Source organism: Oncorhynchus masou, chromosome 3 (assembly GCF_036934945.1).
Source record: "Oncorhynchus masou masou isolate Uvic2021 chromosome 3, UVic_Omas_1.1, whole genome shotgun sequence".
Taxonomy (NCBI): domain Eukaryota; kingdom Metazoa; phylum Chordata; class Actinopteri; order Salmoniformes; family Salmonidae; genus Oncorhynchus; species Oncorhynchus masou.
The window spans coordinates 9,713,040-9,726,958 of record NC_088214.1 but is presented as its reverse complement, the minus strand read 5'-3'; the positions used below and the strand labels follow the sequence as shown (position 1 = coordinate 9,726,958).

At 42.3% G+C, this 13,919-nt stretch overlaps 1 pseudogene; it reads left to right on the top strand.

Annotated features, from left to right (window-relative positions):
- Nucleotides 1–1,908: 1,908 nt before the first annotated feature.
- Nucleotides 1,909–13,919, top strand: part of LOC135518921 (sodium/potassium-transporting ATPase subunit alpha-2-like) — a 33,518-nt pseudogene continuing 21,507 nt past the window's right edge.

Sequence of the window (13,919 nt, the reverse complement as noted above, 5' to 3'; positions counted from 1 at the left end):
GGTAAACTGCATGGGGCTACAGGAGGCACTGACACAGTGAGGGGGAGATTATGGGGAGGACAAGGGAGGTAAACTTCAGATGTTGCCGTGGTAATGTGATTGGAAAAAAGGTGGTTGCTGGGATGAAGATACTTTGGCGAGAGAAACTTATCTTGTGTGTTAAGTCAAACCAAAGTCCATATGTATCAGTAAAGATAAGGCCTCAGCTTTCTCTTTCAAGATCCTTACCCTGAGCTTCTGTTCTGAAGGATTGTTAGGCTATGCATGGTGGTTAGTGTAGTTCTGAACGCTTGATAGGCTATGCATGGTGGTTAGTGTAGTTATGAATGTTTGTTAGGGTATGCATGGTGGTTGCATGGTGGTTAGTGTAGTTCTGAATGCTTGTTAGGCTATGCATGGTCGTTAGTGTAGTTCTGAATGCTTGTTAGGCTATGCATGGTCGTTAGTGTAGTTCTGAATGCTTGTTAGGCTATGCATGGTGGTTAGTGTAGTTCTGAATGTTTGTTAGGCTATGCAAGGTGGTTAGTGTAGTTTTGAATGTTTGTTAGGGTATGCATGGTGGTTAGTGTAGTTCTGAATGCTTGTTAGGATATGCATGGTGGTTAGTGTAGTTCTGAATGCTTGTTAGGATATGCATGGTGGTTAGTGTAGTTCTGAATGCTTGTTAGGATATGCATGGTGGTTAGTGTCGTTCTGAATGATTGTTAGGATATGCAAGGGCGTAAAATGTTTTGTTTTTGTCCCGTAGACTGGATAGGTGCAGTAAAATCTGTTGTTTTACAGGGTCAGTCATTATAATAGGTGTTGTTTTACAGGGTCAGTCATAGTAGTATGATAGGTGTTGTTTTACAGGGTCAGTCATAGTAGTATGATAGGTGTTGTTTTACAGGGTCAGCCATAGTAGTACGGAGGCCCTGAAGCAAATTAGGGTTAAGTGCCTTGCTCAAGGGCACCAACAGATTTTTTTTACCTTGTTGGCTCGGGTATTCGAACCAGTGACCTTTCGGTTACTGGTCTAACACTCTAACTGCTAGGCTAATTTCTTGCAGCGCTACACATCTTGCCATAGGATGGAGAGAAATATTAGCAGTTTTTTTATATGATATCTGAGTGAGAGGGATTAACAAAATAAATGGAGGCTCCCCGGTCAGTAAATCGGCCATGATTACTACAGACTAATTTACCAATCTAAAAAATGGTAGCTGACAAGGGCTAATTGAGTTACTGTCAGTGACTGACATCACAAGAGACAAACTGCTGATCTACTTCCTATCTTATATGGCAATGGTTTTGAATAATGGGAGAAGGCCTCGTATAAGGACTTTTCTAATCTTTTTGCAATCCCTTTTTTGGTGGCAAGTAACACGATATAATTGCTATGGAAGTCATAGTAGATTACATTAGAAATATACAGTGTACTAGTGTTTCTCTGTAACTCTCCGTGTGGTGTTAGATTTACTGAGATGAATCACTTGGGTTTGGTTGTGACTTTGGTTCTTTGGTAAATGTGGGTAAGATTGTATACAGTGGTCCTTAGCCCTGGTCCGTGCCCAGTTTATTTAGTCCGTGTAAAATAGGGTTGTTATTTAATGGTACACATGAGGTTGATATAGTGTTTTGGTTTGTTTGTTGTTGTTTGTATTGTTGTTGTTAGTGTTAGTGTTTGTAGTGGTGAGAGAGGGGCTAGCCTAACAGTGCTCTATTGAGGGTGGTTCCTCACACAGGGGGCAGGGCAGGGAAACAACAGGTGCAGGTTCCAGCACATAGCCCCCTCTGTGTACCCAAGGGCCGGGGGAGGGGTGCTGGGAAGGTTCAGGTTACCCTGACAGGGGGCAAGGGTAGGGGGGAAGGAGTGGGTGTCAGTCCCAGTCCCAAAAAAAGCCACCCGTGTCTTTTCCATGTGTTAAAGATCAGGACTGTCTGTCTGTCTGTCTGTCAGGACGAAATGTCTGTCCTTCACATTTCAACCTAGAGTTGAAACGCTGCAAGCATGGGGAAAGGGGTAAGTTCTCTTAACTTACTTATTCATGCATATACAGAGGGGCATTCTGCTATCCTTTAAACCAGAGCTGGACTCATTTCTATTTACATTTACAAAGTCAACTCAAAGCATTCCAAAACATTGATGAATATTTGAATTTCAGTTTAACTTCCTGAAATGAAAAGGAATTGACCCCAACTCTGCTTTATGTATACACACATATATATCTGCACAAACACACACACATGCTGTCCATCACATGACTATATGGTTGTGTTCGGGTTGGGTCAACCTATTGTCTAACACCATCCAGTCATGTCTAGGGTTGTAAAATGCCAGTAGAGGATTCCGTTATTTCCTGCTGATGCCAGAAATCTTCCAAACTCAAAAACCTGGGGATTTTGGGAAAGTTAGCTAGTCATTTCACATATATAAAGTAAGAGGCATGATGGAAAACCTAAGGCAGTTTTTTCTAATAGCGTCTGCAACGATGCTGGTTATGCCACAGTGTTGAGGCACATTGTAAGCACACTGGATAGTAGGATTATAGGTAACTGGAATCATCATTATATTATAAATATTTCTATTGACACATATTACAGATTTTCAATTGTATAACTTCTTCAATTCTAGCTGACATTTGTTGTTAGCAGGTGTCTGTTCCACAATATCATAGAGAAGAGCAAATTGGGGAAATTGCTGTGGGAGACATTTCCTGCACTCCAACAGCTCGCTACTCTCTAAAAGCCTTTTTGATTTGCTTTTTCAATGTGTGTCTCTCTCACACATGTTCATCCTCTCTGTCGCTCTTTCACTCATTCACACGTGCTGCTGGGAAACGAAAGAGTGACATCAGCAGATGATATCCACGATGCTGCATTCTTCATCAGTGACTGTTCCAATCTGAGCAACACACACACACACTCTCTCTCTCTCTCTCTCTCTCTCTCTCTCTCTCTCTCTCTCACTCACACTCACACTCTCTCACACACACTCTCTCTCACACACACACACACACACTCTCACACACATACACACTCACACTCTCACACACATACACACTCACACACACACACACACACACACAGACGGTCAGCATGTGGGAGGTTTGAGTTAAGTGCTTGAGTTTAATGTGATAATCATTCCTCAGAGTGGTGCTGAATATGGAGACGGAAAGAAGAAGAAGAAGAAGGAGCAGGAACTGGATGAGCTCAAGAAGGAGGTGTCCATGGTGAGAGTAACAGTCTGAATCTCAAATGGCACCCTGTTACCTACAGGGCCTTCAGAAACTAATGGCACCCTGTTACCTACAGGGCCTTCAGAAACAAATGGCCCCCTGCTACCTACAGGGCCTTCAGAAAGTAATGGCACCCTGTTACCTACAGGGCCTTCAGAAAGTAATGTCACCCTGTTACCTACAGGCCCTTCAGAAAGTAATGGCACCCTGTTACCTACAGGGCCTTCAGAAAGTAATGGCACCCTGTTACCTACAGGGCCTTCAGAAAGTAATGGCACCCTGTTACCTACAGGGCCTTCAGAAAGTAATGGCACCCTGTTACCTACAGGGCCTTCAGAAAGTAATGTCACCCTGTTACCTACAGGGCCTTCAGAAAGTAATGGCACCCTGTTACCTACAGGGCCTTCAGAAAGTAATGGCACCCTGTTACCTACAGGGCCTTCAGAAAGTAATGGCACCCTGTTACCTACAGGGCCTTCAGAAAGTAATGGCACCCTGTTACCTACAGGGCCTTCAGAAAGTAATGGCACCCTGTTACCTACAGGGCCTTCAGAAAGTAATGGCACCCTGTTACCTACAGGGCCTTCAGAAAGTAATGGCACCCAGAGCCTTTTGGAGAAAGTATTCCCACCCCTTGACTTATTCCACATTTTGTTACAGCCTGAATTCAAAATGGATTCCATTGAGATGTTGTTTTGTCACTGGCCTACGCACAATACCCCATAATGCCAAAGTGGAATTATATTTTCAGAAATTTTTACAATTTAATTAAAAATGGAAAAACTGAAATGTCTTGAGTCCATAAGTATTCAACCCCTTTGTTATGGCAAGTCTAAATACATTCAGGAGTACAAATTTGCTTAAAAAGTCATATAAGTTGCTTGGACTCACTCTGTGTGCAATAATAGTGTTTAACATGATTATTGAATGACTACATAATATCTGTACCCCACACATAACAATTATCTGTAAGGTCCCTCAGTCAAGCAGTGAATTTCAACCACAAGGACCAGGGAGGTTTTCCTACGCCTCATAAAGAAGGGCATCTATTAGTAGATTAGTAAAAAGATAAAGAAGCAGACATATCCCTCTGAGTTTGGTGAAGTTATTAATTACACATTGGATGGTGTATCAATATAGCTACAATCCCAAATACTACAAACCCCAATACAAAATACAATATACCAGTCACAGGCTACCTAAATACGGTTCCCAATCAGCCTGACTGGTGAAACTAACACAGAGACAGGAACAAACAATACAGCCAAACCTATATAACACACACACCCCTAATCAGCTACAATCCCTTCCTAACTCATAAACCCATGTCACACCTGGCCTAACCAAATATATAAGAAAACACAAAATACAATGAGTGAAGGCATCCTTCCTAACTCAGTTCTGGGATTTCACCATGAGGTCAATGGTGACTTTAAAACAGTTACAGAGTTTATTGGCTGTGATAGGAGAAAACTGAGGATGGATCAACAACATTCTAGTTTCTCCTCAATACAAACCTAAATGACAGAGTGAAAAGAAAGAAGCCTGTACAGAATACAAAATATTCCAAAACTTGCATCCTGTTTGCAATAAGGCACTAAAGTAAAACTGGAAATAACTTTATGTACTGAATACAAAGCATTATGTTTGGGGAAAACACAACACATCACTGAGTACCACTCTTTATGTTGTCAAGCATGGTGTTGGCTGCACCATGTTATGGGTATGCTTGTCAGCGGCAAGGACTAGGAGTTTTTTTTGTTGTTGTTGAATATTACCCCCTTTTCTCCCCAATTTCGTGGTATCCAATTGTTAGTAGTTACTATCTTGTCTCATCGCTACAACTCCCGTACGGGCTCGGGAGAGACGAAGGTCGAAAGCCATGCATCCTCCGAAACACAACCCAACCAAGCCGCACTGCTTCTTAACACAGCGTGCATCCAACCCGGAAGCCAGTCGCACCAATGTGTCGGAGGGAACACTGTGCACCTGGCGACCTGGAGTCGCTGGTGCGCGATGAGACAGGATAACCCTAACGGCCAAACCCTCCCTAACCCGGACGACGCTAGGCTAATTTTGCGTCGCCCCATTTTTTAAAATAAAAATAAACAGAATATAGCTAAGCATAAACAAAATCCTAGAAGAAAACCTGGTTCACTCTGCTTTCCATCAGACACTGGGAGACAAATTCATCTTTCAGCAGGACAATAACCTAAAACACATGGCCAAATATATACTGTAGTTGTTTACCAAGATGACATTGAATGTTCCTGAGTGGCCTAGTTACAGTTTTGACTTAAATCGGCTTGAAAATCTATGACAAGATCTATGTAATCGCTGCCAAATGTGATTCTAACATGTATTGACTCAGGGGTGTGAATACTTATGTTTTCACTTTGTCATTATGGGGCATTGTGTGTATGTAGATGGGTGAACACAAAATCTATTTAATCAATTTTGCCACAATTGCCGAAATTGTAGATCTTACAGTGAAATGATTAATTACAAGCCCGTAACCAACAATGCCGTTTTAAGAAAAATACCTAAAAGAATAAGAAATAAAAGGAACAAATAATTAAAGAGCAGCAGTCTGGGTAGCCATTTGACCAGCACCAAACAGATAAGGGACCAGACTAGCACCTAACAGCTAAGGGACCAGACTAGCACCTAACAGATAAGGGACCAGACTAACACCTAACTGATAAGGAACCAGACTAACACCTAACAGATAAGGGACCAGACTAGCACCTAACAGATAAGGGACCAGACTAGCACCTAACAGCTAAGGGACCAGACTAGCACCTAACAGATAAGGGACCAGACTAACACCTAACTGATAAGGAACCAGACTAGCACCTAACAGATAAGGGACCTAACCAGCACCAAACTGATAATGGACCAGACTAGCACCTAACAGATAAGGGACCAGACCAGCGCCAAACTGATAAGGGACCAGACCAGCACCAAACTGATAAGGGACCAGACCAGCACCTAACTGATAAGGGACCAGGCCAGCAACAAACTGATAAGGGACCAGACTAGCACAAACTGATAAGGGACCAGACTAGCACCTAACAGATAAGGGACCAGAACAGTACCTAACTGACAAGGGACCAGGCCAGCAACAAACTGATAAGGGACAAGACTAGCACAAACTGTTAAGGGACCAGACTAGCACTAAACTGATAAGGGACCAGACCAGCATCTAACTGATAAGGGACCAGACCAGCACTAAACTGATAAGGGACCAGACCAGCACCAAACTGATAAGGGACCAGACTAGCACGTAACAGATAAGGGACCAGACCAGCACCAAACTGATAAGGGACCAGACAGTGAAGTAACATAGGTCTGTATATCACATCTTTAATAGACCTTATCTCACACAGAACCACACGTAACAGCTAAGGGACCAGACCAGCGCCAAACTGACAAGGGAGCAGACCAGCACCAAACTGATAAGGGACAAGACTAGCACAAACTGATAAGGGACCAGACTAGCACCTAACAGATAAGGGACCAGAACAGCACCAAACAGGGAATAGGGGTGCCATCTCGCTGTCATGTGTGTCAAAACGTGATTGTGCTAAGTTTAACTCTGAATAGTGACCTGGCTGTGACAGTACATTTGAGGAAGTCAGATTATTCTGCTGTTCTTTCACAGGATGATCACAAGATATCATTGGACGATCTGGGAAGACGCTACGGAGTCGACCTGGCCCGGGTAACAAGCATGCACGTACACGTACACGTACACGTACACACACACACACACACACACACACAAACACACACACACACACACACACACACACACACACACACACACACACACACACACACACACACACACACACACACACACACACACACACACACACACACACACACACACACACAGAGCTGCTTTCTCTTCCTTCTGCTCTGCTATTTAATAACACTAGTCTCCCAGGCCTGATCTAATCTCCACATAGCTATTGCCTCTGTCCTCGCTATACACACACACACAACTGTTACTTTGGTCCATGGTGGTCCAAATTGAGTCCACAGGGTTCTTATCCCTGACCCACATGTGAACAGCCAAGGGATCTTTATTAGTTGTGTTCAGTGGTATTATAGTGAATATCAGTGAAGTAACATAGGTCTGTATATCACATCTTTAATCCTACTGACCTTATCTCACACAGAACCACAATGTTGTTCAGTGGCCATATTTGAAATGGACTCCAGAGACAAAATCAATGATGGCACTATAGTCAAAAATACTTCTTTAGACATGTCATAGTTGTGATGTGAAATGTGGTGCTTCTATCACAAAGGGCAACTACAAATTAAAAAGCTGATTCTGCTGTTGTGAATTATACCGTCTCCGTAGTGATTCTGTTGCTGTGAACTGTACCGTCTCCATAGTGATTCTGTTGTTGTGAACTGTACCGTCTCCATAGTGATTCTGTTGTTGTGAATTGTACCGTCTCCATAGTGATTCTGTTGTTGTGAATTGTACCGTCTCCATAGTGATTCTGTTGTTGTGAATTGTACCGTCTCCATAGTGATGGTGTTGTTGTGAACTGTACCGTCTCCATAGTGATTCTGTTGTTGTGAACTGTACCGTCTCCATAGTGATTCTGTTGTTGTGAACTGCACCGTCTCCGTAGTGATTCTGTTGTTGTGAATTGTACCGTCTCCATAGTGATTCTGTTGTTGTGAACTGTACCGTCTCCATAGTGATTCTGTTGTTGTGAACTGTACCGTCTCCATAGTGATTCTGTTGTTGTGAATTGTACCGTCTCCATAGTGATTCTGTTGTTGTGAATTGTACCGTCTCCATAGTGATGGTGTGTCTATTGACTTATTCCTGACTGGGACGGTACTTGTGTTCCAGGGTCTGACCAATGCCAAGGCTCTGGAGGTGCTGGCCAGGGAGGGGCCCAACGTGTTGACTCCTCCTCCCACCACCCCAGAGTGGGTGAAGTTCTGCCGTCAGCTGTTTGGGGGTTTCTCCTTGCTCCTCTGGATCGGTGCCATCCTCTGCTTCCTGGCCTACAGTATCCAGGTGGCCACAGAGGACGAGCCAGCCAATGACAACGTAAGAACCACCACAAGGCTCGACAACATAACATCTGTTCACTACACCATAACACTCCAGTTCTTTGCACAGCCATGGTCCTTTGATCCCATTCGGTGGCTGTCAATCACTCCAGATTCCCTACAGTACAGCAGTCTATACACTACAACCCTTCTTTGCATCTAACATGGTCTATCAGCCAGACTATGGTACGTTATATGTTCATGTTACATTTGTCAGTTACTAGCCTGAGTCCCAGATCTGTGTGTGAACTGGCCTTTTGTAATGGGACTGAGTTTTAAAATAGTTTTAATTATTTTACCTTTATTTAACTAGGCAGGTCAGTTAAGAACAAATTATTTTGTACCTTGTCAGCTCGGGGGTTTGAACTTGCAACCTTCCGGTTACTAGTCCAACGCTCTAACCACTAGGCTACCTAAGGAGATGGTATGATATTGCACAAACAGACTGGCACTCAGGCTATAAAGTCACAGACTGGCACTCAGGCTATATAGTCACAGACTGGCACTCAGGCTATATAGTCACAGACGGGCACTCAGGCTATATAGTCACAGACTGGCACTCAGGCTATATAGTCACAGACTGGCACTCAGGCTATATAGTCACAGACTGGCACTCAGGCTATATAGTCACAGACTGGTACTCAGGCTATATAGTCACAGAAGGGCACTCAGGCTATATAGTCACAGACTGGTACTCAGGCTATATAGTCACAGACGGGCACTCAGGCTATATAGTCACAGACTGGCACTCAGGCTATATAGTCACAGACTGGCACTCAGGCTATATAGTCACAGACGGGCACTCAGGCTATATAGTCACAGACTAGTACTCAGGCTATATAGTCACAGACTGGCACTCAGGCTATATAGTCACAGACGGGCACTCAGGCTATATAGTCACAGACGGGCACTCAGGCTATATAGTCACAGACTGGCACTCAGGCTATATAGTCACAGACTGGCACTCAGGCTATATAGTCACAGACGGGCACTCAGGCTATATAGTCACAGACGGGCACTCAGGCTATATAGTCACAGACTGTCCCTCAGGCTATATAGTCACAGATTGGCACTCAGGCTATATAGTCACAGACTGTCCCTCAGGCTATATAGTCACAGACTGTCCCTCAGGCTATATAATCACAGTACAGTTATTAGCGAACCCTGTCTATTGTAATCAGTGCACACCTGACTGCAAACGTATTACATGCTACATACTACAAACAATCATCGTCATCATGTCACACCCTGACCATAGAAAGATGTTTATTCTCTTTGTTGGTTGGGGTGTGATAGTGACTAGCGTGGGTCATCTAGGTTTTTTGTATGTCTATGTTGGCCTGATATGGTTCCCAATCAGAGACAGCTGTTTATCGTTGTCTCTGATTGGGGATCATATTTAGGTAGCCATTTCCTCATTTGTGTTCGTGGGATCTTGTCTACATTGAGTTGCCTGAGTGTACACCAGTAGTGTCACGTTTCGTTGTGCGTTTTTGTTTTGTTTTGGTGAGTTTCAGTTTATTCAAATATGTGGAACTCTATTCACACTGCGCTTTGGTCTCATCATTGGTCTCACCTTGGTCTCATCATTGGTCTCACCTTGATCTCATCATTGGTCTCACCTTAGTCTCATCATTGGTCTCATCATTGGTCTCATCATTGGTCTCACCTTGGTCTCATCATTGGTCTCATCATTGGTCTCATCATTGGTCTCATCATTGGTCTCACCTTGATCTCATCATTGGTCTCACCTTGGTCTCATCATTGGTCTCATCATTGGTCTCACCTTGATCTCATCATTGGTCTCACCTTGGTCTCATCATTGGTCTCATCATTGGTCTCACCTTGGTCTCACCTTGGTCTCATCATTGGTCTCACCTTGATCTCATCATTGGTCTCACCTTGGTCTCATCATTGGTCTCATCATTGGTCTCACCTTGGTCTCACCTTGGTCTCATCATTGGTCTCATCATTGGTCTCACCTTGGTCTCATCATTGGTCTCATCATTGGTCTCATCATTATGATGAACGTGACACATCATCAACATCAACTTCACTTCACAGACTAATATGTTGTTATTATGTCATATACTGTGTAGTGCAAAGACAGTAACCTATACATTTAAAAAAAATGTTGCACACATGATTGTAAATCGCTTTGAATTAGGGTTGTAAACTATATTACTAGAATCTTTTGACATTTACCAGTAAACTACCAGAATTTTGGTAACTTTCAGGTTTTTATTTGTTATTTTATCAGATGACATCTAGTGGTATTTTGGGGTATTTTGGGGTACTTCAGATTATTACAGGTGTCCCTCTGTGTGGCCGTTTCACATGTCAAATATAACAAATATAATACTTAGAAGATAATAACCTTTGTCTGCTTCTGTTCTCTGTCTCTCTACTTCCCCCTCTCTGTCTCTACATCCCTTCTCTCTCTGTACCTCACCCCCTCTCTACATCCCCCTTTCTCTCTCTCTTTACCTCCCATCTCTCTTTCTCTACCCCTCTCCCTCCAACTCGCCCCCACCCTCGCTCAATTCAATTCAATTTCAATTCAATTTAAGGGCTTTATTGGCCTGGGAAACACACATGTTAACATTGCCAAAGCAAGTGAAGTAGATAATATACAAAAGTGAAATAAACAATAAATATTAACAGTAAACATTACACTCACAAAAGTTCCAAAAGAATAAAGACATTTCACATGTCATTATGTCTAAATACAGTGTTGTAACGATGTGCAAATAGTTAAAGTACAAAAGGGAAAATAAATAAACATAAATATATGTTGTACTTACAATGGTGTTTGTTCTTCACTGGTTGACCTTTTCTTGTGGCAACAGGTCACAAATCTTGCTGCTGTGATGGCACACTGTGGTATTTCACCCAGTCGATATGGGAGTTTATCAAAATTGGGTTTGTTTTCGAATTCTTTGTGTATCTGTGTAATCTAAGGGAAATATGTGTCTCTAAAATGGTCATACATTGGGCAGGAGGTTAGGAAGTGCAGCTCAGTTTCCACCTCATTTTGTGAGCAGTGTGCATATAGCCTGTTTTCTCTTGAGAGCCAGGTCTGCCTACGGTGACCTTTCTCAATAGCAAGGCTATGCTAACTGAATCTGTACATAGTCAAAGATTTCCTTAAGTTTGGGTCAGTCACAGTGGTCAAGTATTATTCACTGTGTACTCTCGGTTTAGGGCCAAATAGCATTACAGTTTGCTCTGTTTTTAAGTAAATTCTTTCCAATGTGCCAAGTAATTGTCTTTTGCTTTCTCATGATTTGGTTGAGTCTAATTGTGTTGCTGCCCTGGGGCTCTGTAGGGTGTGTTTGTGTTTGTGAACAGCATTAGGTCCAGCTTGCTTAGGGGACTCTTCTCCAGGTTCATCTCTCTGTAGGTGATGGCTTTGTTTGGGAATTGCTTCCTTTTAGATGGTTGAAGAATTTAACGGCTCTTTTCTGGATTTTGATAATTAGTGGGTATCGGCCTAATTATGCTCTTTATGCATTATTTGTTGTTTTACATTGTACACTGAGGATATTTTTGCAGAATTCTGCATGCAGAGTTTCAATTTGGTGTTTTGTGAATTCTTGGTTGGTGACAGACTACAGACCTCACAACCACAAAGGGCAATGGGTTCTATAACTGATTCAAGTATTTTTAGCCAGATCCTAATTGGTATGTAGAATTTTTTGTTCCTTTTGATGGCATAGAAGGCCCTTCTTGCCTTGTCTCTCAGCTCGTTCACAGCTTTGTGGAAGTTATCTGTGGTGCTGATGTTTACGCCAAGGCATGCATAGTTTTTAGTGTGCTCTCGGGCAATGGTGTCTAGATGGAATTTCTATTTGTGGTCCTGGCCACGGGACCTTTTTTGGAACACCATTATTTTATCCTTACTGAGATTTACTGTCAGGGCCCAGGTCTGACAGAATCTGTGCAGAAGATCTAGGTGCTGCTGCAGGCCCTCCATGGTTGGGGACAGAAGCACCAGATCATTAGCAAACAGTAGACATTTGAATTCAGATTTTAGTAGGGTGAGGCCAGTTGCTGCAGACCTTTCTAGTGCATTTGCCAATTTGTTGATATATATATGTTGAAGAGGGAGGAGCTTAAGCTGCATCTCTGTCTCACCCCCTGGGCCTGTGGAAAGAAATGTGTATGTTTTTTGCCAATTTTAAGCGCACACTTGTTGTTTGTGTACATGCATTTTATAATGTTGTATGTTGTTCCCCCGACATCACTTTCCATCAGTTTGTACAGCAGACCCTCATGCCATATTGAATCAAAAGCTTTTTTGAAATCAACAAAGAATGAGAAGACTGCCTTTGTTTTGGTTCGTTTGTTTGTTAATTAGGGTGTGCAGGGTGAATATGTGGTCTGTCGTATGATAATTTGCTATAAAGCCAATTTGACATTTGCTCAGTACATTGTTTTCCCTGAGTATATGTACCAGTCTGCTGTTAATGATAATGTAGAGAAATTTCCCAAGGTTTATGTTGATGCATATCCCACAGTATATATTGTGGTCAAATTTATCTCCACTTTTGTTTTGTTTTGGTTTGGATTTTGTGGTCTGTATATTTTGTAATTTCATTGAGGATACCATCAACACCACAAGCCTTTTAAAGTTGGAGGTTTTGTATTTTGTCCTGTAGTTCATTCAATTTAATTCAATAGTTGATTCTAAGATTTGCATTTGATCATGTATATGTTTTTGCTGTTTGTTCTTTGTTATAGGGAAAAAAGATTGGAGAAGTGGTTTATCTATATATCTCCATTTTGGATAGATAATTCTTTGTGTTGTTGTTTGTTTAGTGTTTTCCAATTTCCCCAAAAGTGGTTCGAGTCTATGGATTCTTCAATTACATTGAGCTGATTTCTGACATGCTGTTCCTTCTTTTTCCATAGTGTATTTCTGTATTGTTTTAGTGATTCACCATAGTGAAGGTGTCGGCTCCGGTGTTCTGGGTCTCTATATTTTTGCTTGGACAGGTTTCTCAATTTCTTTCTTCGGTTTTTGCATTCTTCATCAAACCATTTGTCATTGTTGTTCATTTTCTTCGGATTTCTGTTTGAAATGTTTAGATTTGACAGGGAAGCTGAGAGGTAAAATATACTGTTTAGATTTTTTACTGCCAAGTTTACACCTTCACTATTACAGTGGAATGTTTTGTCCAGGAAGTTGTCTTTATGGGATTGAATGTGTTGTTGCCTAATTGTGTTTTGGGGTAGGTTTCCACACTACTTTCCTTCCATCTATAGCATTTCTTAATATTATTCAGATCCTTTGGCTTTGATGCCTCATGATTGAGTATTGCTCAAGTAGAGTGTGATTTTGCTGTGATCTGATAGGGGTGTCAGTGGGCTGACTGTGAATGCTCTGAGAGACCCTGGGTTGAGGTTAATGATAAAGTAGTCTACTGTACTACTGCCAAGAGATGAGCTATAGGTGTACCTACCATAGGAGTCCCCTCGAAATCTACCATTAACTATGTAAATACCCAGCGTGCGACAGAGCTGCAGTAGTTGTGACCCGTTTTTGTTGGTTATGTTGTCGTAGTTGTGCCTAGGGGGGCATATGGGGGTGGTAATGCTTTACCTCCAGGT